At 44.1% G+C, this 27,743-nt stretch overlaps 1 protein-coding gene across 1 annotated transcript in view; it reads right to left on the bottom strand.

Moving 5' to 3' along the window:
- Positions 1–27,743, bottom strand: part of LOC124613554 (protein nervous wreck) — a 754,174-nt gene that overhangs the window by 574,947 nt on the left and 151,484 nt on the right. The gene's annotated exons all lie outside the window — the stretch shown is intronic.

Genomic DNA, 27,743 nt, shown 5'->3' with positions numbered 1-27,743 from the left:
CACTGCGAACATTGGTACACAGGGCCCTCGCAATATCGGATGAAGAAAGCCTACAAGAAGACCTTAACCACCTTAAGGACGTTTTCAAAAACAACGGATATAACGAGAGTCAAATTCGACGTGCTTTCAGGCAGAATGCACAAGCCCAGCAGAGAGAGAACGAAGAGGACGGAAGACAATGGCGTACCTGCCTTACGCCGGCAAAGTATCCAACAAAACCGGCAGAATTCTGGCTCGGTGCAACATCAAATGTGTCTTCCGACCACCTCCGAAAACGCGTGCCCTGCTAGGTACAGTAAAAGATAACCTGGGGCTCCGCAAACCGGGTGTTTACCGTATTCCGTGTATATGCGGTAAGGCATACATCGGGCGAACTATACGGACAATCGATGCCAGGAACACAGAAGGCACACTGAACTGAAGAAGCCTACAAAATCTGCGGTTGCGGAACATTACACGGATACTGGAGATACTACGGAGTACGCGAAAACGGAAGTATTACGGCAGGCCTCGTCTTTTTGTGGCTGTGTTCTGAAGGAGGCGATTCAAATACGTGTAGCGATGGGCTGATCAATAGAGACGCCGGGTTCACCCTCAGCAAAGCATAGGACCCAGCACTCAGCCAACTAAAAGCATAGCGCCGACCAAAGCGACTTCCGCGCCCGACGAAGGCCACAGACCATTTGATAGTTCGCAACCAGCAGCCAGCAGTCCGCCGCTCCCCACCACCACTCGGCGCATCGCCGCGTGCGGCATGATGCGGGGGAGGGGGTGGGGAGCGATCAGAGTATAAAGGGGAGGAGATTCAGCGGAGACGCTCAGTCTGCAGGTATAACCTGAAGATGACGGCAGGGAACGCTGTCGAAATATCGTGGATTTGAAACGACTGCACCTGGCTGGAGACCCGAGAAGAGTACAAATATTTGTATCGTCTGTGAAGAACTGAAATTTTATTTTTATTATTTGTCAGTGATACATTTTCAGTTTTTTGTTAAATATTTAAATATACGAAAATAGTAGAATGTATTGTATGAAAGACAATATTCATCTGCAAAAATTTTGTTAAAATTGAGAGGGAGAACAGCACGAAGTAGAGCAAAGATACCATTTGCTGCTGTGCGAGTCAGTAGCGGATAGTGTCTCCGAATGGCAGTTGTGAGTAATGGTGCCCAGCCTAAGACATGTGGCCCGATGCGTGTAAAGTGGCAATAAGTTGAGAGAGGATCGAGGAAGGGCAGATGGGGATCCCAGTGGGGAATAAATGAGAGGGGCTTACCAGTTCCGGAATACACCTTACAACCAAGGGAAACCTCCTGAAAACCTTGGTCGGAATCGGAGGATTAGAACCTTATGACTTTATCATTGGGGCATCGTCCTTTCCTGATGACGTTATCCCCGCAAAATATTATAATGCTGTGTATCTATAAAGTGTGTTTATTTTGTATGTGTTATTGTATGAATGCAGTGTTGCGGGAACCTTTTTGATGCCATGAAATATTTGTGAAAAAACTGCTGTCAAGGCATCGCCAGAGAGAAACTGGCAATCTGCCACTAAAATTACGATACCCACTTCGACAATGGGTGCGTCAAGCAGTATTAAAAACTTTGTATTCATTAACTCCAGCTCTAAACATTTCAGAAAAAACTGTTGTGACTGATTTCTGAGTTTTAATTAGTATTGTAATCATCATAATAAAATTATATCTCTGGTGAAACATTAAAACATTAACTCAGGAAATCAATTGTTGCACTGATATGAAATGAAAATTTCAGGTACATCTACGTCTACATGGATTCTCTGCGAATCACACTTAAATTCCTGACAGGGTTTGTCGACCCATCTTCACAATAATTCTCTTGTATTCCACTCTCGAACAGGACGCGGAAGAAACAAACTTCCCCATATTTCCGTGCGAGCTCCGATTGCCCTTATTTTATGATGATGAACGTTTCTCCCCATGTAGGTCGGCTTTAACAAAATATTCGCATTTGGAGGAGAAAGCTGCTGATAGAAATTTCGTGTTAAGATCCCGCTGCGACGAGAAACGCTTTTGTTATAATAATGTGCCCCCTAAATCCTGTATCATGTCCGTGACACTGTCATCCCTATTTCTCTATAATACAAAAAGTGCTGCCCTTCTTTGAACTTTGAATCCAGTCTGGTAAGGATCCCACACCGCGCAGCAGTGCTCCAAAAGCGGACGGACAAGAGTAGTGTAGGCAGTCTCTTTAGTAGATCTGTTGCATCTTCTAAGTGTTCTATATATAGATCGTAGTCTTTGATTCATCTTCCCCACAACATTTTCTATGTGTTCTTTCCAATTTAAGTTGTTCATAATTGTAATTCATAGGTATTTGGTGGAATTTGCAGCCTTCAGATTTGACTGATTTGTGGTGTATACGACATTTAGCCGATTCCCTTTTAACACTCATGTCAATGTACTCACGCTTTTCATTATTTTGGGTCAACAGATAATGTTCATACCATACAGACATCTTTCCCAAATCATTTTGTAATTTGTTTTGATCTTGTGATGACTTTACTAGACGATAAACGACAGCATCATCTCAAACAACCTAAGACGGCTGCTTAGATTGTCTCCTAAACCGTTTATATAGGTAAGGAACAAGTGAGGGCCTATAACACTCCATTTGGAAATTCCAGAAACCAATTCTGTTTCACTCGATGACTTCCCGTCAGTTACTGGGACCAGTGATCTCTCTGGCAGGAAATCACGAAACCATTTGTATGACTGAGACGATATTCCAGAAGCATGCAATCTGATTACAAGCCACTTGTAAGCTATCCTGTCAAAAACCTTCTGGAAATCTAAAAATACAAAATAAATTTGAAATCGCTTGGCGATAGCACTCCGTGCGAGTAAAGAGCCAGTTGTGTTTCACACGAAAGAAGTTTTTAAACCCGTATTGACTGTGTGTCAATAGACCTTCCCCTTCGAGGTAATTCATACTGTTCTAACACAATATATGTTCCAAAATCGTGCTACATATCGACGTTAATGGTATGGGCTTGTAATATAGTGTATTACTCCTACTGCTTTTCTTGAATATTGGTCTGACCTGTGCAACTATCCAGTCTTTGGGTACGGATCCAGTCGCATAACAGGTAGGCCCTAAAAATCGTTTTAAAGGCTCATATTTTCGCTTAATAAAACAGTTTGGTAATGTCATGCACTGAGAAATCAGCATTGCTAAATCACAGTATTGTATTAGCTGTTCAGTAACTTCAATAGTATGGTATTTTCAAAATTTTCAATATTATACGTTTTCGTGCTGAATAATAACATTACGTCCATCAGTGCGTCTCTCTCTCTCTCTCTCTCTCTCTCTCTCTCTCTCTCTCTCTCTGTGTGCGTGTGTGTGTGTGTGTGTGAATGTTGTTCAGTAGTTATGTTCTTGTTACGCAGTCACAGTGCATATAATTCTTGTTATAAGTTATTGACCCCTGATTATGTTGAACGATTTAGGCAAGGGAATGAATAACGCTCTTTCTGCGCCGTGATCGCAGTGTAGACACTTTTATTGTTCCAAGATGACCGTTCCAAGAGTCTTGAGGCTGCAGTCAGCTGTTTTAAGGATAAAACTTGAAGATAGTAAGCGGAGACGAGTGGAGGGTGACTACAATTAATTTAACGGATTATGTAATATACAGAATTCCACATACCTCAAGGAAATTGATATAATATTTCCATTTTATATTACATTAAGACAAAGCATGTGTATATATCTTGATAAAAATGGAGTTGACAAAATGCACGCAGTTGATAAAATCCACGCTGTTTGTAAAATGCTCACAGTTGATAAAACGCCGACAGCTGAGAAAACACTCGTGCCACCCTTGCATATTGGCGGCGAAGATGACTCTCCCAAGCTTGCTCCACATCATTACGCTGCCAGCGGAGTGCTAACACAGTGGCAGCGGACCCACTACAAAGTTATCTCGTCGCTGGATGGAGATGTGTAGTACAAGCTAAATGATCACATGCTGTTGTTACAAGCAATGAATAGCGATACACCAGAAACAAAGGTGGCTTTTTCAAAGTGCCCGATATAACAATTAGGAACTCCATGGGCTTATACTCCTTTTTTAAAAAAAATCTGTAGTAATTACACGCTGTGTGCTTGTTGACAGTTACAAAACAACAGTAATAATCAAAATATTAAAAAAGCAACCTATATATTTAATTAACAAAACAGCGTCACGTAAAAATAAAACTTCACTGGTGCAGGCGAGAAGGCTAAACCGGTCAGACATTAATGGGTCCTGGAAAGTAACACCCACGAAAAAGGAGGCGGGGGCGTAAGCAGAAACCATTCGGCGGTGAATTTACTTCAAAAGTCATCCAGTCCAGATGCAAGCCTTACTGGGTGCGTGTTGTCTCCTACAGAGTCAATCGAAATGATATATACTATACAAAGTTATGTAGACGGCTCCAATAAAATTAACTGTATGAATGGGTCGTAGTACTTCGTATATGAATATGCCATACAGTGCGTAGAGGACGTTTGTAATCCATTCTATGCGTCAAGAACTACTGTAGACGGGGGCATTTAGGCAAACATCGACAGCGAAAATCAGGTAGCTTGGGCTGAGTCCGAGGTCCATAATCAGTATTATGTTTAAGGGAGGAGACCGTGTGTGTTATATCTGCGACCCCTGAGGTTTGATCACCAAGCTTCAAATTAAACCAACAGACGATGAATTACTGAATGATTGCCATTTGAGACACCCGTCAAGTGCTGGATGTCAAGTATACATTTGTCATACAATGTAACGATTACATATGGGATAGGTTACCTGTAAGGTTTGGAGGTAATGTCATGGTACCTAAAGGCTATTCTACTATAAGCCCCTGCAAGTCCGTAGATACGTACTTTATTTATAAACCAACCAACTTGGTAACCTGCAACCTCTTCCTCTACCTTACCTAAACTCATAATACACCATTAAAAATGCAAAAAAAGACATGACCAGCTGTCTGCAATTAGTCATTAAGAGGGTGATCTGAGTATCTCTTTTTATTTTTGAAAATTTTTATGTTTTCCAATATCTTAAGCTTTTTACCTTTGGGAGGTTTATGTAGAATTTTCATACTATGGTTTAAGTCTGCTACTCTGTGCTTAGATGAGTGAAAATTGTCCCCAAAAGTAGTTCTGTTATGTACACTTGTTTGTTCTCTGAAGGTGCTAAAAAAAATCTCTTCGTCTGGCCAACATAAATGTTCTCACACTCTCCGCAGTACAGTACGTACACTACAGCATTTCTATATTTATCTTGCTGATGTTCTATCGTACGCCTTAGTTTAGAGCGTAAAGTATTAGTTGTATTTAATACAAGGGCTATATCAGAATTACGAAATTGTTTCTCAGTTTTGACAGAGAGTGGGCCATTGTAGGTCATAGAAATATACTTTTTCTACTTTGACTTATTAGCAGCTTTATTCCTACCTTTTTCCTTTTTCACTTGTTTATAAATGTCAAATGGTTCAAATGGCTCTGAGCACTATGGGACTTAACATCTATGGTCATCAGTCCCCTAGAACTTAGAACTACTTAAACCTAACTAACCTAAGGACAGCACACAACACCCAGCCATCACGAGGCAGAGAAAATCCCTGACCCCGCCGGGAATCGAACCCGGGAACCCGGGCGTGGGAAGCGAGAACGCTACCGCACGACCACGAGATGCGGGCATTATAAATGTCATATACTACACAGTCTCGTAAGAGTGGAATTCTCAGCAACCTATGCAACATAGAGTGAAAGGATGCTTTTTGTATCTGCTGGGGTGATACGAAATGGCATTAGTAATCAAATCTATAGAGGCGGGTTTACTGTATATATTAAACTTATGATGGCCAGGTGCCTTTTTTATAGTAAGATCTAAATACTTAATACTTTTGTCTTCTTCCATTTCAATAGTAAAAGTGACCCAGTTATGCATCAGGTTAAGTGCTGTAAGACAGCTGACCACGTCCTTGACATTGCCTTGAATACGGGCGATGATGTCATCAACGTATCATTTATAATATACTGTTTTATCTTTAGGATCAGTGTTGTAATTAAATAATTTATTTTCCAGGCTATTGATAAAGATATCGGCCATAGTGACGGCGAGACAGTTGGCCGTAGCTAAGCCATTTTGTTAAAGATAAATTTTGTAGTTGAACTGAAAATCATCGAATGAAAACGGCAAACCTAACAGGTCAATAAATTCTAATAGTTCTGCGTGGCTTAATTCCTCACACTTCATGAGACTGGCTTTACTGCGTTCCTTAATGGGAATGTCGGTGTACAAATTTTTTATGTCAAAAATAACCAGTGTTGCACCATCAGGGTTTTTAATATCTTTCAGGAACTCCACTCGTTCTACGCTATTTTTAATACTAAATAACGATTTAAACATGTACAGTTCTCAAAGTTTATTATTTAGGTCCGTAATTAATTTTGCGTTTGGTACGTGTCTATCATCATTTATGAGTCTCAGTTTAGGAAGTTCAAAGACCAACATTTTTAGATTATGTTTCGTTTAGTTGTCTAGAAGGCAGTTAGACTCTTCGATATGCTTTCTAATTTCAGCGTTAAATTGACTGACGGGTATTTTGCCAACTGAACTCTATTATTTTCTGCGAAAAAATTTCTGTTTTAGCAACAAAATCCCCTTCATGGATGATGAACGTAGAATTAGTTTTATCGGCTTTAACTGCTATAGCATCGTTGTCTACTAGTTCGGCACTAATAGATCTTACAATTAGTTTTTCATTATTATTCTCAACATTGACAGCAGACCTTTTCTGTAATATTTTTGCCGTCTTTGCTGCTGTACATATCACCTCACTCTTGCTTAACGCAGATAATTCCAATTGTTCCGGCAACAACTTCTAATGCTTTGCTATTACATTTAAATAAAAAATAAATTGTGAGTATACAGACATATAGGCGCTTATAGTAGAACAGCCTGTTGTTGCCATGACATTACCTCCAAACGTTATAGATAACCTATCCCATATGTAATCGTTACATTGAATGACAATCATATACTTTGCATCCAACACTTGACAGATGTCTCACCTGACAGTCCTCGCGTATTGGATTAATTTGAAGCTTGATCTCAGATATTACAGATTCCGTCTCGTCCATTAGCCATAATACTGATTATGAAGCTCCGACTCAGCCCAGCTACTTAATTTTCGTCGTCGATGTTTGCCTCAATGTCCCCAGTTACAGTAGTTCTTGAAGCACAGTATGGATTACACTGTATGACCTATTCACATACGCACTACTACGACCCGTTCACACCTTTAATTTTATTGGAGCCGTCGACATTACTTTTTATAGTATATATATCATTTCTATTGACTCTGTGGGAGACACCTCGCACCCAGTAATGCTTGCATCTAGATTGGATGACTTTTGAAGTAAGTTCAGTGCCTGGTGGCTTCTGCATACACCCTCGCCTCCATTTTCATGGGTGTTACCTCACGGGATCCATCTGGGTCTGGCCGGTTTAGTATTCGCGCTCACACCAGTGCAATTTTCCTTTTACGTCACGTCATTTTGTTACTTAAGGATATAGGTTTTTTTAATGTTTTGATTATTACTGTTTTCTCACTGTCAATATGCGCACAGCATGTAATTACTACAGATTTGTTATGGAGAGTAAGCACGTGGTAATTTTATATGTGTGGCCAGGTGGAATTCCTAATTATTATATCGGACACTTTGACAGATCCTCCTTTATTTCTGGTGCATCGCGATTCATCGGTTGTAACTACAGTATGTGATCATTTACCATTTACTACACTCGGCATCCTGCAGCGAGGTAGGTAATCTTTAGCGGGTCTGCTGCCTCTATGTTAACTCTTGACCGGCAGCGTAGTGTTGTGTGGCAAGATTGGGAGTGTATCGCGACGTCGATATGCATGGATGTAATAGGATATCATCAACTGTGTGCATTTTATCAACTGGATTTTTATCAAGATATGTATAAGTGGGGAGTTCCTTTTATGATTTCACTTCATGTAGTATAACATGGAAATTTTATAACAAGTACGTGGAATTTTGTATTTTATATAATCTGTGAAAGTAATTGTAGCCTCCCTCCACTCCTTCTCCCTTATTAACTTTATGTTTTCTCCGTATATCAGATGATGGCAGCTTAAGACTCTTGAAACTCGTCATCTTGGCAAAATAAAAGTGTTCACACTGCCATCGCGGCGTACGAAATGTGTTCTTCATTTCTGACCATAGCGATCGCCCGTCAGCACAGCATGTATGTCTTACACTAGGATTTATTTCAATTATTTCAAATGAACGTACAGCACTCATACAACGTGTGCTTGAAGTTTCTTGTTGTAAAACGACATTTGTTGAACCACGTTCAGAATCCTTACTAAGAAACGTGTTTACAAAATAAAGTCCAATGGCCATGTCACAACTTGAAGGAGGAAGAGGAGGATATTACTGTTTAACGTTATGTCGAAAACGACAGACGGAGGACAAGCTCGGATTATGGAAGGATGGACAGAGAAAGCAGGCGTGTCCTTTGAAAGAAACGATCCCGGCATTTGCCTTAAGTGACTTTGGAAAATCACGGGAAACGTACGTCAGGATGGCCGGACACGGATTTGAACTGTCTCACAACTTGAAGAAGTCACACTTAAATGTCCAGTAGTTGTCATTAAAACCAATGCTAGATCAGTACGAAAAGAAAGGGGTAAGAGATGAACAGGGACTTTATAGTGATCGTTTGTTTAAGCCTCATATTGGGCCGCCACTTTATGTGGTTATGGTTTTTTGCCTACTCTTCAGCTTGGGAAGATAATTTAGGTTACTTAAATTTATTAATTACCAACGTTTCACTTAAATATTGGATCTGACACCTACTAAAGTAATCAGACTTGCGCACTATTGCAGGGATGTAATTGATGTACATCATACTACATCTGTACCTAAGCGAGGTGGAGCAGCGGTAAGACAATCTGAAGGACCTCTTTTTTTTTTTTTAATTTGATTTAGCCTTACGCGTTGATGCTGTCAGTCGTGTGATTCGGTTTAATTCTGAACTCGAGTGCTGCTGAAAATACGCAATACACCTTCCGCCACGTGCAATGGACTTTCTGATCCTACTGTGCTTCTTATCAGCAGCAGTCATAGCCTCTCTATTGGTAAGCCTCACTGAGCGCTACGTCGTCTGCGATCTATAAAATAACATTGTGGGATTGGTCCCAATTATTTAGCTACAACACACAACGGTCTCTGATTAAACGACTCGAACATGGCTTATCAGGGAATGAATTCCATTAACAATTATATTTCTCAAGCAGAGCAGCGATCCTCTCTAATGGCAAGAAGTGGAAAGGAATGGTGGAATGCATTTAGGCGAAAACACTAGCGCACTATACTAATGAAAAAGGACGTTTATCAACCTGAGGTATTCTCTCCTCGAGTTTTAGCAGTCATTTAACAAACCAACAATCGTCTTAATATTATGAATCCTTACAGTGGTTGATTTCTTATCAATTGCTCTGACCATTATTTTGTCAGAAAAGGATTATATCAACGGAAGAATGGACAGAATTGCTCCCGTAAACACATTTTAACCCTAACACTGGCTGCAGCTGAGAATGGAAGAAATTGGAATATACGTTCACCAGTCAAAGAAATCATATTAATTCCTACGAACTGCAGGTGTTTGCCATCAATCCTGGCTTGTGCCTGTTCATTCTGGTCAAGAAAATCTGTGGAGCAAATATAGGAATCCTGACGCGGATGGACACTGAAAACATGTCCCCCCTCGAAAAAAAGTTGAAAACGATAAAATTTACACACGCATAATTTAGCCACGCAATTTCGTTGGTAACTAATTTATTTACTGTACAGATTACCTACACAATAAAATGAAATATCCAACCAGAATTCAACCAAAATGTCTTATCCCAAGACGGGACAGAAGCAACATGTTTTACCACATCGTCAGACCACTACTAACGGACCACGAAAGACGTTCTCAGGCTTCCCAGATGCTTTGGTCTGGGATACATCCCTGAATGACGTGGCGTGTGGACAGTCATAATTAAATGTGGCCCCGCGGCGAAAAACGCTTCGACCTAACGGGCGGATGCTAAAAATTCTTTACTCGAGCTTCACGTCAAAATTTTAATAAGAGTTTGGTGAAAGACTGCACAGTTCATCAATCACAAGACGAACGTTTAAAAATAGCAGGACAGACTGTTGCGTCTGGCCCGTTCAGGCCATAACACAGCTTTGAAAGCTAAAAGCCGGCCGCTGTAGCCGAGCGGTTCTAGGCGCTTCAGTCCGGAACCGCGCGACCGCTATGGTCTCAGGTTCGAATCCTGTCTCGGGCATGGATGTGTGTGATGTCCTTAGGTTAGTTCGGTTTAAGTAGTTCTAAGTTCTAGGGGACTGATGACCTCAGAAGTTAAGTCCCATAGTGCTCAGAGCCATTTGAACCATTTGTTTGATGTGAGAAAAAGGGAAATAAATTCAATAAAATTTATCACCTAAGCAATCCTTTATGAGACATGGTTATACGGACAAACAATAGCAGAAAAGCAATCTGTTGAACTACAAGTACTCAAGTTAATCATTACAAAAATACTTTCAGGAAAGGTGCTTGAAAGAGACACCTTTCACGTGTATCTTTATTTAAGAGGGTGGCGCTTCAAATTTCCATTTTTTCCATAGTTTTCCCGAACGATTAGGGCAAATGCCGGGATGGTTACTTTGGAAAGACCACGACCGATTGACTTCCACATTATTCCTCAATCCAAATTTGTGCTTCGTGCCTAATGACTTTGGCAACGGCCTTGTCGCAGTGGATATACCGGTTCCAGTCAGAACACCGAAGTTAAGCACTGGCAAGTGTGGTCAGCACTTGGATGAGTGACCATCCGGGCCGCCAAACGCTGTTGCCGTTTTTCGGCGTGCACTCAGCCTCGTGTTGCCAATTGAAAAGCTACTCAACCGAATAGTAGCGGCTCCGGTCACAGAAAACCGTCGTAACGACCGGGAGAGCGGTGTGCTGACCACACGCCCCTCCTATCTGCATTCTCAGCTAAGGATGACACGGCGATCGGATGGGCCCGATGGGCCACTTGTGGCCTGAAGACGGAGTGCCTAATGACTTCGTCGCCGAAAGAACGTGAATCCCAACTGTTCCTTCAAAGTTTTCGTTTGCATTTACATTGTTAAGTCACCTTAATGTTACTACCTGTTAAAAGTCTGAATAACCATCTTTTGCTGCGCGGATCGCTGCGAGACGTGAAGGAAGAGAGTCAGTGAAGTTCTGGAAGTTACCGACAGGAATGTGGAGCTATGCTGACTCCAGTGCCGTGGGCAGCGTAGGGGGTGTCTCTGATGAGTATCCATGGCCCGAAAAGACTTGGTTTAAATCTGCGGGGTTTTGTGGTCGTGGGAGTACAGTAAACTCATTGTGGTGCTCATCGAACCACGCGCGTACACTGTGGTTCAAATGGCTCTGAGCGCTATGGGACTTAACTTCTGAGGTCATCAGTCCCCTAGAACTTAGAACTACTTAAACCTAACTAACCTAAGGACATCACACAATTCATCCCCAAGGCAGGATTCGAACATGCGACCGTAGCGGTCGCGCGGTTCCAGACTGTAGCGCCTAGAACAGCTGGGCCACTCCGGCCGGCTGTACACTGTGAGCTATGTGACATTTTGCATTGTCCTGATGGTAGATTCCATCACGCCGAGGAAAAACGAGCTGCATGTAGGGACGGACAAATGCATACATCAGCCAAAAGCCGGATCGTGACTAAACAAATATATTTTTTCAGAGCATTAGGAACTATTTTCTTTTTAGGTGTCCATTTCTCAATCGGTAAAACCGGAAGTCCTTGTAGGACAGCTTTGATGTCCATCAATATCTTTGCTGTCCGACTGTTAAAAACATTTTTGGGAGGAACGGGTGGACGCATGAAATTGCAATTTGTGTCACTTACTAAGATCTATGTGAGACGCCCTGGTAAACCCGCAGGACAGGACAGGTAGTTTAAATTGTGGAAAGGGGCCAAAATAAGCGGCTGTCTGTTGCACTCGAACATAAAACTTAATTTATTGGACCAAACATTACAAGAACCAAGAAAATTTAAGAAAGAAACACCGCATTAATTTTTGGAACTTAATTACAGGCTGAATGCGCCATACAATCTCATGTCTTAATGGCAAGACCACTACAATTTAAAATCGGCTGAAAGCCAATAACTTATGACTCAAACCAAAATCAGAAATTTAAAAGGCAGAAGGCCTTATCTTAAATCAGTTCTTTCAATTAGGCAGAGGGCCCTAAACAATCTGACACCTTAAGAGCAAAACTACTTTAATTTATAAAAACGGCTGATGGCCCATCACTCTTACGCCTTAAGGGCGAAAGAACCTTAATTTAAAAATCGGCTAGAAGCCATACAAATACAAACAACAATAACAAATAATAAAAGGCAGTACACCAAACGGCGGTCAGAAGTTTCCGAGCGTCGGCCTGGAATTCAAACACTAACGCTCGCTTAGGTGAGACAGGCAGTCGGCTCAACCATACTCGATCCGACGACAGTCAACGGGCCCACCGACAAGATAAAGTCCGCTCCACCCGACCAGCACACAACAGGGAGTTCAACGAAACAACGTAGACGCGTGACGGCGTGTGAGATCGCTCTCTAAGTTTTCATCTATTTTTAGGTTTCAGATATATATTTTAACTGTTTTTGTGATAATATTTACTATATAAGTGAGAAAGGAGAAAGAAAACTGGCATTCTACGGGTCGGAGCGTGGAATGTCAGATCCCTTAATCGGGCAGGTAGGTTAGAAAATTTAAAAAGGGAAATGGATAGGTTAAAGTTAGATATAGTGGGAATTAGTGAAGTTCGGTGGCAGGAGGAACAAGACTTTTGGTCAGGTGATTACAGGGTTATAAATACAAAATCAAATAGGGGTAATGCAGGAGTAGGTTTAATAATGAATAGGAAAATAGGAATGCGGGTAAGCTACTACAAACAGCATAGTGAACGCATTATTGTGGCCAAGATAGACACAAAGCCCATGCCTACTACAGTAGTACAAGTTTATATGCCAACTAGCTCTGCAGATGATGAAGAAGTTGATGAAATGTATGACGAGATAAAAGAAATTATTCAGGTAGTGAAGGGAGACGAAAATTTAATAGTCATGGGTGACTGGAATTCGTCAGTAGGAAAAGGGAGAGAAGGAAACATAGTAGGTGAATATGGATTGGGGGGAAGAAATGAAAGAGGAAGCCGCCTTGTAGAATTTTGCACAGAGCATAATTTAATCATAGCTAACACTTGGTTCAAGAATCATAAAAGAAGGTTGTATACCTGGAAGAATCCTGGAGATACTAAAAGGCATCAGATAGATTATATAATGGTAAGACAGAGATTTAGGAACCAGGTTTTAAATTGTAAGACATTTCCAGGGGCAGATGTGGATTCTGACCACAATCTATTGGTTATGAACTGCAGATTGAAACTGAAGAAACTGCAAAAAGGTGGGAATTTAAGGAGATGGGACCTGGATAAACTGAAAGAACGAGAGGTTGTAGAGAGTTACAGGGAGAGCATAAGGGAACAATTGACAGGAATGGGGGAAAGAAATACAATAGAAGAAGAATGGGTAGCTCTGAGGGATGAAGTAGTGAAGGTAGCAGAGGATCAAGTAGGTAAAAAGACGAGGGCTAGTAGAAACCCTTGGGTAACAGAAGAAATATTGAATTTAATTGATGAAAGGAGAAAATATAAAAATGCAGTAAATGAAGCAGGCAAAAAGGAATACAAACGTCTCAAAAATGAGATCGACAGGAAGTGCAAAATGGCTAAGCAGGGATGGCTAGAGGACAAATGTAAGGATGTAGAGGCTTGTCTCACTAGGGGTAAGATAGATACTGCCTACAGGAAAATTAAAGAGAGCTTTGGAGAGAAGAGAACCACTTGTATGAATATCAAGAGCTCAGATGGCAACCCAGTTCTAAGCAAAGAAGGGAAGGCAGAAAGGTGGAAGGAGTATATAGAGGGTTTATACAAGGGCGATGTACTCGAGGACAATATTATGGAAATGGAAGAGGATGAAGATGAAATGGGAGATGCAATACTGCGTGAAGAGTTTGACAGAGCACTGAAAGACCTGAGTCGAAACAAGGCCCCGGGAGTAGACAACATTCCATTAGAACTACTGATGGCCTTGGGAGAGCCAGTCATGACAAAACTCTACCATCTGGTGAGCAAGATGTATGAGACAAGCGAAATACCCACAGACTTCAAGAAGAATATAATAATTCCAATCCCAAAGAAAGCAGGTGTTGACAGATGTGAAAATTACCGAACTATCAGTTTAATAAGTCACAGCTGCAAAATACTAACGCGAATTCTTTACAGACGAATGGAAAAACTGGTAGAAGCGGACCTCGGGGAAGATCAGTTTGGATTCCGTAGAAATGTTGGAACACGTGAGGCAATACTGACCTTACGACTTATCTTAGAAGAAAGATTAAGAAAAGGCAAACCTACGTTTCTAGCATTTGTAGACTTAGAGAAAGCTTTTGACCATGTTAACTGGAATACTCTCTTTCAAATTCTGAAGGTGGCAGGGGTAAAATACAAGGAGCGAAAGGCTATTTACAATTTGTACAGAAACCAGATGGCAGTTATAAGAGTCGAGGGCCATGAAAGGGAAGCAGTGGTTGGGAAAGGAGTGAGACAGGGTTGTAGCCTCTCCCCGATGTTATTCAATCTGTATATTGAGCAAGCAGTAAAGGAAACAAAAGAAAAATTCGGAGTAGGTATTAAAATTCATGGAGAAGAAGTAAAAACTTTGAGGTTCGCCGATGACATTGTAATTCTGTCAGAGACAGCAAATGACTTGGAAGAGCAGTTGAACGGAATGGACAGTGTCTTGAAAGGAGGATATAAGACGAACATCAACAAAAGCAAAACGAGGATAATGGAGTGTAGTCAAATTAAATCGGGTGATGCTGAGGGGATTAGGTTAGGAAATGAGACACTTAAAGTAGTAAAGGAGTTTTGCTATTTAGGGAGTAAAATAACTGATGATGGTCGAAGTAGAGAGGATATAAAATGTAGACTGGCAATGGCAAGGAAAGCGTTTCTGAAGAAGAGAAATTTGTTAACGTCGAGTATAGATTTAAGTGTCAGGAAGTCGTTTCTGAAAGTATTTGTATGGAGTGTAGCCATGTATGGAAGTGAAACATGGACGATAACCAGTTTGGACAAGAAGAGAATAGAAGCTTTCGAAATGTGGTGCTACAGAAGAATGCTGAAGATAAGGTGGGTAGATCACGTAACTAATGAGGAGGTATTGAATAGGATTGGGGATAAGAGAAGTTTGTGGCACAACTTGACTAGAAGAAGGGATCAGTTGGTAGGACATGTTTTGAGGCATCAAGGGATCACAAATTTAGCATTGGAGGGCAGCGTGGAGGGTAAAAATCGTAGAGGGAGACCAAGAGATCAATACACTAAGCAGATTCAGAAGGATGTAGGTTGCGGTAGGTACTGGGAGATGAAGAAGCTTGCGCAGGATAGAGTAGCATGGAGAGCTGCATCAAACCAGTCTCGGGACTGAAGACCACAACAACAACAACAAGTGACTTATTAGTGGTTTCTTCATTCACCTCTGCATTTCTTGTGGCCTGATATTTGTGAGTGTTCCGTATCGAGCAACTTAACCTCTTACCCGTGTTTACATTCCGCGCTGACCAGTTGCAGCTGTAGCGGCGCATCGAAAGCTAAGTACTAATTAATTGTTCGTGTATAGTAGTTTATTTAGGAACTTTAGTAGTCTTCAACCGGTGTTCTTGGTGCTTTCCGGTGAAATAACTTCAGAAGAAATTTTTGCGAACTGCTTTCAGTTTCGTTACTGTCATTAGACGTTTGATTTTCTTTCTGTGTTACTATTTTGTTATATTCTCATTTGTTGTTGATTAATACTGTCAATAATAGTAGTTACTTCCCTTGTAGAGCAAGTTTGTGATAATTGTAGTCAGTTTTTAACATCTTCTTATTGTAGTAGCGGAACTTAGATAAAGTTGTTTTCTTGTTTCAATAATTGTAAAATTTTACCATGAGTGAGAAGTGTGGGCTTTGCCGTAGGTTCGTGAGTAGTGGATTACGGTGTGAGACTTGTTCGAAGTATTTTCACTGGGGGGAATGCAGTGGGGAAGCCAGTGGGCATTCTGGTGAGATCCTCTCCTGGAACTGCAGGTTATGTAGCAAGAGTAAGTTGATAGAGGAGCAGGAGCGTAAGATCTGTGCCCTTCAGGTGCAGTTGAAAAACGCACAGGAGGAGCTAGATAGGATGAGGAGGGAGAAGGGGGTTGGGGAATGGGAGCTGGCTGTTGGCAAGAGATCTGCTAGGAGAAGGAGATTTTCAGACAGTTTTACTATTGGTGTTTGTAATAGATATGACCAACTGTCAGAGTCTAGTGGAGAGGAATCTCTAGTAGCTGTAGATGTAGGAAGTATGCAGCAGACCTCAGCAGTTACGGTGGCTAGGACAGTTGCAAAGTCTAAGAGAAGGAAGAAGGTTCTGCTGTTAGGTAGTTCTCATGGTAGAGGTGTAGGCCAGCAGTTGCAGGAAGTTTTGGGGAGTGAGTACCAGGTCACCAGCATTGTGAAGCCTAATGCAGGATTGGCTCAGGTGACTTTTAACATAGGGGGGTTATGTAGGGATTTTACTAAAGAGGATCAGGTAGTGATTGTGGGTGGGGCTGGTAATAGTATTGATAGGGATGGGGAGTATGACATAGATGGTGACCTGGAAAAGATAGCCACTCAGACTGGCAACACGAATGTGCATTTCGTGGAACTGTTTCAGCGTCACGATCGGCCTCATCTTAATACAGCCGTCAGGCGTAATAACATGAGACTTGGGGGTGCGCTGATGACAGAAGGCATGAGTCACATTTCAGTGGTGTCGGTGGAGTCTATCAGTAGGACGGGTTTCACTAGACATGGCCTGCACCTCAACAGGTATGGGAAGGGGAGGTTGGCAAAACTTGTAGGTGACAGCATAGGTGGGGGTGGTGGGATCACTCATGGGAAAATTCCGGTAGTTGTGGGTGTTAGAGCTGTACCTTTTTTAGATTGAAGTCAGCTGATAGGTATTCCTGCTTAAGGGAAGTCTCTCTAACAAAGAAGCCACTTTCTACAAAGCTTGGGTATCCGATTAATGAGGGAATTAGTATATTTCATCAAAATATACAAGGTATTAGAGATAAAGTTAGTGAACTGCTTATAGATGTTGACTCTGAAATTATTGGTATATCTGAACACTTCTTAAATAAGGAGATAATTCAGAGGCTTCCTTTACCAGGATACAGGTTGGCTGGCAGCTTTTCTAGGAGCTCTTTGCGGTGTGGGGGAGTAGCCATGTATGTGAAAAACGGTATCCCATTTGAGTCAATTGATGTTTCAAAGTACTGCACTGAAAAGGTGTTTGAATGTTGTGCAGGTGTGGTTAAATTTAGTGGAGCTAAACTTCTTACTGTTGTTATTTATAGATCCCCAGACTCCGATTTCACAACTTTTTTGCTAAAGCTAGAGGAGGTTCTTGGTTCACTTTATAGGAAATACAAAAAGTTAGTTATATGTGGTGACTTCAATATTAATTGTATAAGTGATTGTGCAAGGAAAAGGATGCTGGTAGACCTCCTTAATTCATATAATCTTATGCAAACCGTATTCTTTCCAACGAGAGTGCAAGGGAACAGTAGAACAACCATAGACAATATTTTTGTTCATTCGTCATTATTAGAAGGGCATTCTGTTAGCAAAAAGGTGAATGGCCTTTCAGATCATGATGCACAAATTTTAAGTCTAAAAGATTTTTGTGCTGCAACACATGTTAAAGATAGTTACCAACTTTTTAGGAAAGCTGATCCAGTTGCTGTACAGACTTTTGTAAACCTTATCAAGGAACAAGAGTGGCAAGATGTTTATAGTGCTGATACAGTAGACGATAAATATAATGCTTTCCTCAAGACTTTTCTCATGCTCTTTTCCGTTAGAACGTTCAAAACAGGGTACTAGCACAAACAGGCAGCCTGGGTGGCTGACTAAAGGGATAAGAATATCTTGTAGAACAAAGTGGCAATTATATCAAAACGTTAGAAACAGTCAAAATCTAAATACAGCAGCCCATTACAAACAGTATTGTAAGGTGCTTAAAAAAGTTATTAGGAAGACAAAAAGTATGTGGTATGCAGATAGAATAGCTAAGTCTCAGGATAAAATTAAAACCATATGGTCAGTCGTAAAGGAAGTGGCTGGTCTGCAGAGACAGGTCGAGAATATAGAATCAGTGCGTAGTGGGGATGTCCGTGTTACTGATAAGTCGCATATATGTAGAGTACTTAATAATCACTTTCTGAATATAGCAGGTGAACTAAATAGAAACCTAGTCCCAACAGGGAATCATATAGCGCTCTTAGAAAAAAGTGTTCCGAGACTGTTACCTGAAATGCTCCTCCATGATACTGACAAGAGGGAGATTGAGTTAATAATTAAATCACTAAAGACCAAGAACTCTCATGGATATGACGGGGTATCTAGCAGAATACTGAAGTATTGTTCCACATATGTTAGCTCAGTACTTAGCCATATCTGTAACTTTTCCTTTAGGAGTGGTCGGTTTCCTGACCGATTAAAGTACTCGGTAGTGAAGCCACTTTATAAAAAGGGAGACAGGGATAATGTTGACAATTATAGACCTATTTCTATGCCATCGGTGTTTGCTAAAGTTATCGAGAGGGTTGTATATACAAGGTTACTGCAGCATTTAAATTCACATAATTTGCTGTCAAATGTACAGTTTGGTTTTAGAAATGGCTTAACAACTGAAAATGCTATAGTCTCTTTTCTCTGTGAGGTTTTGGACGGATTAAATAAAAGGTTGCGAACGTTAGGTGTTTTCTTTGATTTAACGAAGGCTTTTGACTGTGTTGACCACAAAATATTACTGCAGAAGTTGGAACATTATGGAGTAAGGGGAGTAGCTTACAATTGGTTCGCCTCCTACTTTAAGAACAGAAAGCAGAAGGTAATCCTCCGCAATATTGACAGTGGTAATGATGTTCAGTCCCAATGGGGCACTGTTAAATGGGGCGTTCCCCAAGGGTCGGTGCTGGGGCCACTGCTGTTTCTTATTTATGTAAATGATATGCCTTCTAGTATTACAGGTGATTCAAAAATATTTCTGTTTGCTGATGACACCACCTTGGTAGTGAAGGATCTTGTGTGTAATATTGAAACATTATCAAATAATGTAGTTCATGATATAAGTTCGTGGCTTGTGGAAAATAATTTGATGCTAAATCACAGTAAGACTCAGTTTTTACAGTTTCTAACCCACAATTCAACAAGAACTGACATTTTAATCAGACAGAATGGGCATGTTATAAGCGAGACGGAACAGTTCAAGTTCCTAGGCGTACGGATAGATAGTAAGCTGTTGTGGAAAGCCCATGTTCAGGATCTTGTTCAGAAACTAAATGCCGCTTTATTTACCATTAGAACAGTATCTGAAATAAGTGACATTTCAACACGAAAAGTAGTATACTTCACATATTTTCATACGCTTATGTCATATGGTATTATTTTTTGGGGTAATTCTTCTGATTCAAAAAGGGTATTTTTGGCTCAAAAACGGGCTATTCGAGCTATGTATGGTGTAAGTTCGAAAACCTCTTGTCGACCCCTATTCAATAGTCTGGGAATTTTGACATTGCCCTCACAGTATGTATTTTCTTTAATGTCGTTTGTTGTTAGCAATATTAGCTTATTCCCAAGAGTTATCAGCTTTCACTCAGTTAATACTAGGCAGAAATCAAATCTGCATGTGGAATGCACTTCCTTGACTCTTGTGCAGAAAGGAGTGCAGTATTCTGCTGCATCAATTTTCAATATGCTACCACAAGAACTCAAAAATCTTAGCAGTAGCCCAAACACTTTTAAGTCTAAACTGAAGAGTTTCCTCATGGCTCACTCCTTCTATTCTGTCGAGGAGCTCCTGGAAGAGCTAAAAAATTAAGCAAATTCCAGTGTTACATTCTTGATTTTCTCTATTTAAACTAACGACTTGTCATCTGAATATGTTTCTTATATTTCATTTTATCTGTTTCTACAATCGTGTTATAATTTTATGTATTGACTCGTTCCATGACCATGGAGACTTCTCCTAAATGTGGTCCCACGGAACAATAAATAAATAAATAAATAAATAAATAAATAAAGATATTGGCGCCCACAACCAATGATACACGGAGCTGTCAAACTACACACCGTGCTGCTCCACACCAACCGACCATCAACTCGCACACATCACAGCCGGAAACTCTCAGCGCCAGGCCAAAGGTAGTACAAGCTGCAAATATCGATACAAACCGCTGCTGCCACTCATGGGGAGAGAGGATAAGAACATAATCACGATTCCCCCTGCGGGTTTGGGGGTTAGAATAGGCCCGCGGTATTCCTGCCTGTCGTAAGAGGCGACTAATAGGAGCCTCACCTGTTTCGGCTATTAATGTGATGGTCCCCAATGGGGTTTGACCTCCATTTTTCCAAATTCTACAGAAGTACGAGCCTTTTGGGGAAGGACGCCTTACGTGGTGCACCATCAGTCCTCTGTGCCCTAAGACCTTGGCACTTTTTATCGTCTTGGCGTCATAACTGCACCCTCCATCCCTCTTTTTCGGCATACACACCTGATGGTTTGTGTCAGTTACACCATTAGTGCGTCACCATCTGCACCCACGATACCTCTGGACTTCCCATGGCACCCAAAATCCAGCACGGTAGCCAGCCCGCTGTGGTGGGGTCGTCATGTACCCTCTAGGTTGAAGCCCCCTGACAACTCAGGGATCGTACTGCCGATGCCTGAGCTGACACCTGCCCACGTAAGCCGAGGAGTAGATGCTCATCTCTCTGGGGCATCAGGACTCCTGGCAACGGCCGTCCTGCCAGGTGGCCTTTGCTGTGGCTGGGTGGCGCCCGTGGGGAGAGCCCCTGGTCAGAGTTGGTGGCATCGGGGCGGATGCCCCGCAATGAAGTGGGTGAAGTCTCAATCCGGTGGCCGCACGACCACCAAAGTCTCTAAGCGCGGTAAGACAGAATTTAATGCTGTGACATATAACCCCAAATCGTTCCCTTCCCTAGCCACACCAAGGGAGGAACGTAGGGCTGCGGACAGACAGGAGCCGTATTCACCGCAATACCTTGTGTGCAGCAGAACCGATGGGGATTCGTTTTTGGGGACTAAGCCTCTCTTCTTTGTTCACCATCGTGAAGATAGGTTTGGGGAAGTGGCATCTCTTTCCAAAATGAGGAGCAGGGCTATTTTGATACAAGCAGTTTCATCTGCACAGTCACGGGCGTTACTCGCCTTTGAGAAGCCCGGTGACATCCCCATTCATGTCACTCCCCATAAGTCCTTAAATTTGGTCCAGGGGATTATCTTTCATAAAGATCTTCTGCTACAGTCTGATGACGAGCTATGGGAGAACCTGGCACGACGAGGTGTGCACTTTGTCCGTCGTGTCTTTAGGGGACCCAAGGATAATAGGGTAGCTACCAGTGCCTTCATCCTGGCCTTTGAGGGTGACTGCTTGCTTGAGAAGGTCAAGGTCATGATCTACCGGTGCGATGTCAAGCCCTATGTTCACCCCCTGTGCGATGCTTCCAGTGCTGGAAGTTCGGACATATGTCCTCCAGATGCACTGCCAGCCCCACATGTCGTGATTGTGGCCGACCTTCACATCCTAATGCTCCTTGTGCTCTGCCTCCCATCTGCGTTAACTGTGGGGAGCATCATTCTCCCTGCTCGCCAGACAGTGCAGTCTACCAAAGAGAGCGGAAGATACAAGAAATTAAGACCCTGGACCGTTTAACCTACCAAGAGGCAAGGAAGAAGCTAGAACGGCTCAACCCCACATCTCTGTTGAGGAGTTATGCTGCTGCAACTCTGCCGCCACCAGTTCCTGCAAAGACTCCCTTCTCAGTTGGCCCACAGAACGGTCCAGTTACGCCTGCCCCACTGCTGGTAGGGGCCACACTCTCTTCCGCTGCTCCCAAAACACCCAGTTTGGGAGCGGTGGACCCCAACCAGGTGGAGACATCCATCCCCACCTCTCAGCCGGAGAGGCAACAGCCTCCTCTGGCTGCTCAGCCAGAGAGGCAACAGCCTCCTCCGGCTCCTCAGCCAGAGAGGCAACAGCCTCCTCCGGCTGCTCAGCTGCAGATGCAACAGCCTCCTCTGGCCTCACTTGTTCGGAAGGGATCCCTTGGGGGAGTCCCTTCCAAGGACTTCCCCAATGCCTCACAAGACACTAGCCAGTGGCTGAAGAAGCCACCAGCTGCTGGTCGAAGGGCTTCATGCTCTTCCTCTGTTCCTGATAATGTGTCAGGAAAGCCCTCCCAGCATGCAAATCCTCATCCCAAAGACAAGAGAGAGAAGAGGAAGCTCTCCAAGAAGCATAAGGACCCAGTGATTCCCGCGTCACCGCTTCCTGTCAGCTCAGCCTCTGAGGATGAGGTCGAGCTCTTTGCGTCCCCTGATGACCTTGATCTCGCCGTCTCAGAAACGATGGCAGTTGCGGCGTCAGTCACTCAGTCGGTGGCAGCATGTGACTCTGTGAAGTAATTCGCTTTTTCCGTACCTTAATGCCCCTACAGGACATGCTTTGTACAATCCTCCAGTGGAATTGTGGCGGTTATTTTAGCCATATCCCTGAGCTACGACAGCTTCTAAGCATGACACCTGCTTTCTGAATTGCCCTCCAGGAAACCTGATTCCCGGCAATGCGGACCCCTGTTCTTCATGGATACAGGGGTTATTACTGCAACCGTAGCACTTACAATAGTGTGTCAGGTGGAGCCTGCGTTTATGTACTTACCTTTGTATATAGTGCCCCTGTGCCCCTTCAAACATCATTGGAAGCTGTGGCGGTCCGCGTAATGACTACCCAGGACATAACCGACTGCAGTGTCTATCTCCCTCCAGGTGGTACAGTCTCCCTGACCGAATTGGCTGCATTTGTCGCCCAACTCCCCACTCCTTTTCTTCTCCTGGGGGATTTTAACGCCCACAATCCCCTGTGGGGTGGAACGAAGGTCACTGGCCAAGGCAGAGAGGTCGAGAATCTCATCTCCCAACTTGACCTCTGCCTCTTAAACACTGGCGCCGCCACACATTTCAGTGAGCCGCATGGCACGTTCTCGGCCATAGATCTGTCGTTGTGCAGCCCAGGGCTTGTACCATCGGTCCACTGGAGAGTCCATGACGACTTGTGTGGCAGTGACCATTTTCCCATCTATTTGTCACTGCCCCAGTGTCATTCTTCTGGGCGCCTGCCCCGCTGGGCTCTCAACAGGGCTGACTCGCTGGCTTTTACTTCCGCTGCCACCATTGTGTCTCCCACAGGGTGACATTGACGAGGTGGTCCGTGTCTTGACCACGTCAATCATTTCTGCGGCTGAGGCTGCCACTCCCCGCTCTTCTGGTCTCCCTCAGAGGAAGGCTGTACCCTGGTGGTCGCCGGAGATTGCTGAGGCTATTCGCGACCGTAGGCAGGCTCTCCAGCGTCATAGGTGGCACCTGTCTCTGGAGACCCTCATTGCCTTTAAGAGGCTCCGTGCCTTGGCCCGTTGTCTTATTGCACGGCGTAAGCAGGAATGCTGGGAGATGTATGTCTCATCCTTGGGCTCCCGTGTCTCTCCCTCGCTCGTGTGGTCCCGGATCCGGCGGATTTATGGATACCGGACCCCTATGGCTGTCCCTGGGATCTCCCTGGACGGTGCTGTTTGCACGGACGCTGCCGCCATTGCTGAACACCTTGCTGCGCAGTTCGCTACGAGCTCTGCGACTGCAACTTACCCCCCCGACTTTCGCTCTCTAAGGAGCGAGCCGAGCAGACGCCGTTATCATTCCACACATGTCGTTCTGAAAAATACAATGCTCCTTTCAGCAAGAGGGAATTCCTCGCTTCCCTCGCCGATTGCCCTGATACAGCACCAGGACCAGACTGCATCCATGCGCAGATGCTGAAGCATCTTTCCAGGGACTGCCAGAGACACATTCTCACCATCTTTAACCGCATTTGGAGCGATGGCGTGTTCCCATCGCAATGGCAAGAGGGTGTTATTGTCCCCATCTTGAAGCCCGGTGCGGACCCACTGGTGGTGGACAGCTACCGTCCCTTTACCCTCACCAACGTTTTGTACAAATTGCTCGAACGTATGGTGGGGCGGCGTTTGTGTTGGATCCTTGAGTCGCACGGTCTCCTCGTTCCCTCCCAGGGTGGCTTCCGTCGGGGCAGATCTGCTGCGGACAATTTGGTGTGGTTGGAATCTGATATCCGTACGGCCTTTGCCCAACGTCAGCATCTCGTTGCTGTATTTTTTGATCTGCGGAAGGCGTATGACACCACATGGAGGCATCACATTCTTGCTACATTGCATGTGGGGTCTTCATGGTCAGCTCCCGGCTTATCTTCAAACCTTTTTTTTGAGCTGCTCTTTCCGGGTGGAAGTCGGTGCCGCCTCTAGTTCCTCTTATATACAGGAAAATGGGGTCCCGCAGGGCTCGGTGTTGAGCGTCTCCTTATTTCTAGTGGCCATTAATGGTCTGGCTGCAGCCATGGGGTCGTCGGTGTCTCCTTCTTTGCATGCCGACGAATTCTGCATCTCATTTACCTCAACGGCTACGGGTATCACCGAACGCAGTCTGCAAGTCGCCGTTTGCAAGGCAGCATCATGGGCTCTGACTCATGGTTTTCAGTTCTCTGCAGCGAAGACTCGAGTTATGCACTTCTGCAGGCGTCGGACGGTCCACCCTCATCCTGAACTTTACCTCGACAGCCACCTCCTTGAAGTGGTGGACACTAGCCGCTTCTTAGGACTCATCTTTGATGCCCAGCTCACATGGGTTCCTCATATTACTCAGCTGAAGCAAAAGTGCTGGCGGCATCTCAACGCCCTCCACTGCCTGAGTCACACATCTTCGGGTGCAGATCGCTGCACGTTGTTGCGATTGTACAGAGCCCTTGTGCAGTCCAGGCTTGATTATGGGTGCCTGGCCTATGGGTCTGAATCACCCTCAGTGTTGACGTTGTTGGACCCCATACACCACTGTGGGGTTCGGCTTGCAACTGGCGCTTTCCGTATGAGCCCCGTGGATAGTCTACTGGTGGAGTCTGGGGTTCCCCCGCTGCGGATTCACCGCCATCGACTGCTCGCCGACTATGCTGTCCACGTGCATTGCTCGCTGGCTCATACCAATCATCGCCTGCTTTTCCCTGCCATGGTCCTCCATCTGCCAGAATGGCGACCTAGGTCTGGGCTTTCCATTGCTGTCCGCGTCCAGTCCCTGCTGTTGGGTCATTCCCTCTTCTGCCTCAATTCCAGGTCCATGCACCTACGTCTCCCTGGTGTCTGCCCCGGCCGTCCGTCCATCTGGACTTGGCATGGGGACCCAAGGACTCGGTCCCGCCTCTGGTCCTTCGTCGCCGTTTTCTTACGCTCCTCGCATCATTTTCGGGCTGTGAGACTGTCTACACTGATGGTTCCCTGGTTGCTGGTCGTACTGCCTACGCTTTTGCTCATGCTGCCCATGTTGAACAGCGCTCCTTGCCGGCTGGCTGCAGTATTTTTACTGCAGAGCTGGTGGCCATCTTGCGCGCTCTTGAGCATATGCGTTCCTGCTCAGGTACGTCCATCGTCATCTGCAGTGACTCCCTGAGCAGCCTCCAGGCTATCTACCGCTGCTTTACCTCTTCTCCTCTGGTATCATCTATTCAGGAGTCTGTTTCCGCCATTACCCGCTCTGGTCGTTCGGTGGTCTATGTTTGGACGCCAGGTCACGTTGGCATCCCGGAGAACGAACGTGTCGACAGGCTGGCCAAAGGGGCGATCGACGCCCCAGCTTTGGAGATCAGCCTCCCGGCTCGTGATCTGCAGTTGGTGTTGCGCCGTAAGGTGCTTGGGATGTGGTCTGATGAGTGGCATGGCCTGACATCCCCGAATAAACTGCGGGCTGTTAAGGAGACGACCGATGAGTGGCGGTCCTCCCTGCGGGCTTCTCGCAGGGACTCTGTCGTCCTGTGTCGGCTCCGCATCGGCCATACCTACCTGACGCACGGCCATTTTTTGCATCAGGAGGATCCCCCCCTGTGTTGGTGTGGGTCCCAGCTGATGGTCACCCACATTTTGTTGGAGTTTCCCCGACTGCGCACCCTCCGGCAGTCTTTTAATCTCCCGGGCACTTTGCCTTTGGTTTTATGCGACGATGCCTCCATGGCAGACGACATTTTAAATTTTATCCATGGTAGTGCTTTTTATGGTTCCATTTAGGGAGGTCCTGCACCTCTCCCTTTCTGTGTCTTTTGTCCTCGAGTCTCTCAAAATTGGTTGTTGTTTTGGTGTGTAGTCGGATGGTTGACTCTTTCCCATTTTTTTTGTTCTCGTGGTCAGTCAACCAGTCTCTGGCCATCTTCTTTTCATCTGTTTCTTTCTGTCTGGTGTTCATCTGTACTCTTCTTGTCTGTAATGTTTGTTGCCACATTTGTGTTCTTTCAGTGCCTGGGGGGGGGGGGGAGTCTCCTTCCCCCTGGGGTTTTACCTGCTCCGCAAATTTTCGTCTCGCCTGTTTTTGGAATGGGGGACTGATGACCTTCGCTGTTTAGTCCCCCTTAAACATCCCAACAACCACCACCACCATAATCATGATAACTGCAGGAGACAAACACAGAATAGCAACCAAGGTGTAATCCAACGCATGGCTCACTATGGTCCCCTGGCAGTACAATAAACGTTATCTTCTAAGTCAACGCAGTCAAAAGCTTCAGCAGGTTATGTCACATATTTTGATAGTCGCAAACTGTTGTGTACATAGTTCTGCGTAGTCAGCACGTACACAACTTTCCCACTAGAGCGCACCCCGCTAAGCACAACAGTGCAGGCGCCGCGCTCGTCCGTCTCCGCACTACGAGATGGCGCTGCCATAGAGATGGACCAAATTCTGCTTCTGCCGATCCACGTACTAATATGTAATGCAGCCAATGAGATTGCTGCTAACATAGAACCTTTTCTCCTCGTGGATCACACTCGCGCAGTGATACCTGAACGCGCGAGGTATTATAACGAGTGTACAGACCTCCGATTAGTCAGTCTGCATTTGTCTGCAACAGTCTGTACGAGTTATACATTTGTCTGTACCAGTCTATAGTCAAGTTTCAGTCTGCGCCCAATAAGATTACCATATTCCCGTACATAGCCATGAAGATAAATGTATAGACACTTTTGTCAAGTATCAGAGATATATGTGACAGTAAGATTAACGTACCAATACCAAAGGAACTTCAGATTGTCAATTGTAAATAGCCTCCAGAACCAAGTTAACTAATTTCTATGCTTGCTGTTATTTTAATAAATGTGTGCGAAAATTAATCAAGTTCTGTTTAAAGCTGGTCACCGTCAATCTGTTACTCTAAGCGTGCAAGTGGCATTTCTATCGTCCGACCTAACGGTAGAAGATAAACATATCACAATAAGACCACGAGACATATTGCTGACACTCGCCTACGTCGTTAGAGCGACAAGTCAAATAACGTGATGGTGTGTGTACTGAAGATCTTACAGTATGCTCACCACACAA

Source organism: Schistocerca americana, chromosome 4, assembly GCF_021461395.2.
Source record: "Schistocerca americana isolate TAMUIC-IGC-003095 chromosome 4, iqSchAmer2.1, whole genome shotgun sequence".
Classification (NCBI taxonomy): Eukaryota; Metazoa; Arthropoda; class Insecta; order Orthoptera; family Acrididae; genus Schistocerca; species Schistocerca americana.
Note: the sequence above shows the minus strand (reverse complement) of the source record. Positions and strands in the feature narration are given on the sequence as shown.